Consider the following 5,544-nt stretch of genomic DNA (forward strand, 5'->3'; position numbering starts at 1 on the left):
TGTGAGAAACTGCTTCAGAGTTTTTCCTCTACAAAAAATGTCTACAGTAAGATCTATGAAACAAATAAAGGCACTACAACCCTCTTTATATTTGTAATGTTCATCTTCAAAATAAATACTCTTCACTGTAGAAGTTTGTATTTTCTTTTCTTTTCTTTTCTTTTTTTAATTGATGTTGTCTTGCTCTGTGGCCCAGGCTAGAGTGCAGTGGTGTAATCTCAGCTCACTGCAACCTCTCCCTCCCTGAGTTCAAGTGATTCTCCTGCCTCAGCCTCTTGAGTAGGTAAGATTACATGCATCACAACCATGCCCGGCTAATTGTTATATTTTTAGTAGAGATGGGGTTTCAGCATCTTGGATAGGCTGGTCTCAAACTCCTGACCTCGTGATCCACCTGCCTTGGCCTACCAAAGTGTTGGGATTACAGGCCTGAGCCACCATGCCTAGTCAAAAGCTTGTATTTTCTGAAAGATCTTTTGACAGTAATTGTACATATAATGATTTTATTAAGTATGAACTCTCTAGTGTTAAGACATGAACATATATTAATGACTTTTTCAGTCTTTATGTTTGTATAATTTATCTCAAGTATAAATGCTTTCCTGTGCAATAAGGTGTGAGCATTGGTTAAGTTTTGCCACATTGTTCACACATGTAGGTGTTTTCTCTAGTATGAATTATCTTACCTACAATCAAATGTGACAACCATTTAAAGGCTTTGTCTCATTCTTCAGATTTCTAAGATTTCTCACCAGCATAATTTCTTTTATGGTTAGAAAAGTTTGAGGTGTTGTCAAAAGCATTGTCACATCTTTCTTGTTTGTAGAATTTCTTTCCAGTATAAATTATCTTATGTCTGTTAAGAATTGAAAGCTTGTTGAAGGCTTTGCCATGTTTTTCACCCTCATAGGGTTTCTGTACAGTATGAATTTTTTTAATGCTTAGTAAGAGTTTGAGGACTGGTTAAAAGCTTTGCTACATTCTTCACATTTGTAGAGTTTCTCTCCAGTGTGAATTATTTTCTTCAATAAGATTCAAGGACTGGTTGAAAGCATTGCGATATTCTTCACAGTTATGAGGTTTCTTTCCAGGATGAATTTTCCTTTTTTTTTTTTTTGTGCGACAGAGTCTTGCCTTGTGGCCCAGGCTGGAGTAGAATGGCACGATCTTGGCTCACTGCAAACTGTGCCTCCTGGGTTCAAATGATTCTCCTGCTTCTGCCTCCTGAGTAGCTGGGATTACAGGTGCCCACCACCACACCCAGCAAATTTTTGTATTTTTAGTAGAGACAGGGTTTCACCATGTGCCAGGCTGGTCTCAAACTCCTGACCTTGCGATCTGCTCGCCTCGTCCTCTCAATGTGCTGGGATTACAGGCGTGAGCCACCATGTCCTGCTGAATTTTCTTATGTTTAGTAAGAGTTGAGGACTGGTTAAAGGTTTTACCACATTCTCCACGTTTGTAAGATTTCTTTCCAGTATGAATTATGTTATGTTTAGCAAGGTTTGAGGATCGGTTAAAAGTTTTGCCACATTCTTCACATTTGTAGGGTCTCTCTCCAGTATGAATTCTCTTATGTGTAGTAAGGTTTGAGGATCGGTTAAAAGCTTTGCCACATTCTTCACATTTGTGGAGTTTCTCTCCAGTATGAATTATCTTATGTTTCCTAAGGTTTGAGGATTGGTTAAAAGCTTTGCCACATTCTTCACATTTGTAAGGTTTCTCTCCAGTATGAATTATCTTATGTGTAGTAAGGTGTGAGGAATGGCAGAAGGCTTTGCCACATTCTTCACATCTGTAGGGTTTCTCTCCAGTATGAATCATCTTATGTGTAGTAAGGGTTGAAGAGTGCTTAAAAGCTTTGCCACATTCTTTACATTTGAAGGGTTTCTCTCCAGTATGAATTCTCTTGTGTCTAGTAAGGGTTGAGAACCGCGTAAAGACTTTGTCACATTCTTCGCATCGGTAAGAATTCTCTCTAATATGAATTCTTTTATGTTGACTTAGGTGTAAAAGCATGCAAAACGATTTGCCACATTTTTTACATTTGAAAGGTTTCTTTCCAGTATGTCTTGTCTTATGTCTATTTGAATTTAAATTTTCATGAAAGACTTTTATATATTTATCACATTGAAATATTTTGCTCTGGGTAGTTGTCAAACACTGGTTTAGTTCATTATAACCTTCTTTGTGCACCTTACACTCATCCACACTTGCGGAGCCTTTTCTTAATTGTAAATTCTCATGTTCACATTTTCCGTATCTTCTCAGTATCACTTGTTGGAAAGAATCTTTTATGTCTTGCTCTGGCCAAAGGTCTTTGGTAAAATAAGAACACATAGCTGCAAGAAATAAATACAACAAATTATTCAATTTACTAGACTCTGATAAACACACTTTACAAATCTAACCTTTATTATACAAACTACATAAGCAAGATGCCATAATAAAATACCACAGGCCCTAAATCCTTCATAGACATATAAATATAATAAAAACATACTGACCAAAATACATGAGGAAAACTTATAAATAACTGTGTAAATTTCCCCAGGTGAGTACACAGGTGAGTACACAAGAATGCAAAGATACAGAAGAAAAAGAAAAGTCTGTTACATTTACCCAACACAGTTCTTCCTACTCCCCAATATAACATAGTGCCTTTCCACGTAAATTGCTAACTTTTGGTTTCTTTTTTAGTAAACAAATACAATACTGGCACATATATCTACATTACTTGCTACTAGAGGCCTTTCCAGAAACTGGTCTCCCATAACATAAAGTGCTGAAAAAAATGGTGGTATATTTTGGAATTACAGTTTGGGTCTGCTGAGACCAACAGTACATGTTACAGCAGCAGAGAGACTGCAGTACAACAGACAGAAAACAGATATAGCAAATGGTTACTGATTAAGATGAAGCAGAAATAAACTCCTTTAACTAAAATGTAAACACAAAATTTTAGACAAGATACATTCTAAGAACATGTTTGAGAATCTCCCAGGATCCGAGATAATTGTTTTCAGACTATGCCAGGAGAAAGCTACATGATAAAAATTGTGTCAGGTAGCTTTATTTAATGCCCGAATTTTAATCAAAGATTACAATGAATACAAAATAGGGCAAAATGGTTCTATCAAAAATATAAAATTGTCAGAAAGAAACCAAAAAAAAAGTATATACTAATTTTAAAAATTAAAAATAAACTGAATACTCAATGAGTAAATTAGGAATACAGAGAACTACAGAAAATCAGAAAAAACTGAAGATAAGAAAAAAATATTCAAAATATGCAAAAAAACAAATTATAAAAGGTAAAAAATATCAAAAGAAAATATAACTCAAAAATTCTGAAAGAAAAAATAATGTCAAAATGAAGAAGCTCAACAAACAATTAGGATACATACAAAGATATTTATAACAAACACATATATAAGCACAATTTCAAAAGCCACAGACAAGAAGAGAATGGAGCTGCAAGATAAAAATGGTGTGCCATTTACAAGCATAGTCTTAAAAGATAGTCAGTCAACTGTCAACAAAACCTTTGCAGGCTAGAAGGAAACTGTGTGATATAGTCAAAGTCCTAAAAAAAAATAGCTATCAAGTCAGAATAATAACAGTCCTGCCAAATAAAAAGAAAAAAACCTTCAAAAACAACCAAATTCTGAAAAAATATATTGGCACTTCATATGCCCTAAACATAAAAGATGCGGAAAGCAGTTGCTTCTACTGAAAATAATATGATTAAACAGAATAATTTTATAAATAATTATATCATATACATTATTTTCTGGGGAAAAAAACGCACATACACAAAAATGGAATTTCTTAGCATTAAAATAATATGGCACAAAAACATTTTTAATTATTCTCTAAAATTTGAAAGGTAAAAGAACAGAAATAATTATAAACATTTGTTAATGAATATACAACAAAACATATGATTAGCAACATCAATGACAAATTTGAGGGCATGAGAAAAAATTTATGAATCCAGCTGAAGTTCATTTTTTACCAGATTAAAATACACTGTTGTAGTTTTTAGAGGTTTTATGTAATTCCCAATACACCATCAAGAATATATCTGTATAGATACACAAAACAAACAAGAAAGAAGTAAAAGCATATCAAGATAAGTATAAAAAAGACACAAAGAAAAAGAGAAAATGAGGAACAAAGATACAAGAATCAAATAAAACAATAAAATAACATTACTAAGTCTTCATAAGCGGAGAAAAATAAAATTCTTTTCAGAGAAGCAAATGCTGAAGGAATACATGACCACCAGGCCTGCCTTACTAGATAGAGCTGTGAAAGAAGGAATAAATATGGAAAGAGAAAAACCATTACCAGCCACTGCAAAAACACAGTGAAGTATAAAGATGAACGATGCTATAAAACAACTACATCAATGACTCTGCAAAATAAGCAGCTAGCACCACTTGGATAGAATCAAAATCACAAAAAACAATATTAGCCTTAAATGTAATAGGTTGAATGCCTCAATTGAAAGACACAGAAGGGCAAGCTGGATCGAGTCATGACCCATTTGTGTGCTGTATTCAAGAGACCTATTTCACATAAAAAGACAAGTGTAGGCTCAAAGTAAAGGAATGGAGGAAAATTGACAAAGCACATAAAAGCAGAAAAAAAAGCAGGGGTTGCAATCATAGTTCCTTTTTTATTTTTGAGACGGTGCCTCACTCTGTTGCCCAGTTGGAGTGCAGTGGTGTGATCTCAGCTCACTGCAAGTTCCGCCTCCTGGGTTCATACCATTCTCCTGCCTCAGCCTCCCGAGTAGCTGGGACTACAGGCGCCCGCCACCACTCTCAGGTAATTTTTTGTATTTTTAGTAGAGACAGGGTTTCACTGTGTTAGCCAGGATTGTCTCGATCTCCTGACCTCACGATCTGCCTGCCTTGGCCTCCCAAAGTGCTGGGATTACAGGCGTGAGCCACCACGCCCGGCCTGCAATCATAGTTTCTGACAAAACAAACTTTAAATCAACAAAGGTCAAAAAAGACAAAGAAGTGCATTACATAATAGTAAAGAGATCAATTCAAGGAGCACCCGGATTCATAAAACACATTCTTAGAGAACTATAAAGAGACTTAGACTTCCATATAATAATAGTGAGAGACTTTAATGCCCCTCTGTTAATATTAGACAGATCATTGAGACAGAAAAGTAATAAGGCTTGAACTCAGCCACAAACAACACAATGCACATTCTTCTAAGTTCCACATGGCACTTACTCTAAAATTGATCACATGGCTGGGCATGGTGGCTCACCTTGTAATCCTAGCACTTTCGGAGGCCAAGGTGGGTGGATTGCCTGAGCTCAGGAGTTCAAGTCCAGCCTGGGGAACAGGGTGAAACCCCATCTCTACTAAAAAAACAAAAAATTAGCCAGGCGTGGCAGCATGCGCCTGTAATCCCAGCTACTCAAGAGGCTGAGACAGGAGAATGGCTTGAACCCGGGAGGTGGAGGTTGCAGTGAGCTGAGATCGTGCTATCACACTCCAGCCTGGGCAACAGAGT

At 36.0% G+C, this 5,544-nt stretch overlaps 1 pseudogene across 1 annotated transcript in view; it reads right to left on the bottom strand.

Moving 5' to 3' along the window:
• LOC105538626 overlaps positions 1–5,544 on the bottom strand; it is a 146,485-nt pseudogene that overhangs the window by 10,502 nt on the left and 130,439 nt on the right. The window contains exons 9-10 of the transcript XR_001005938.1: positions 1,387–2,083; positions 687–1,022 (exon numbers count right to left, since the gene is read on the bottom strand). The product of XR_001005938.1 is annotated as a zinc finger protein 430-like (transcript). The remainder of the gene's footprint in view (positions 1–686; positions 1,023–1,386; positions 2,084–5,544) is intronic.

Source organism: Mandrillus leucophaeus, unplaced genomic scaffold, assembly GCF_000951045.1.
Source record: "Mandrillus leucophaeus isolate KB7577 unplaced genomic scaffold, Mleu.le_1.0 Scaffold196, whole genome shotgun sequence".
Lineage (NCBI taxonomy): Eukaryota > Metazoa > Chordata > Mammalia > Primates > Cercopithecidae > Mandrillus > Mandrillus leucophaeus.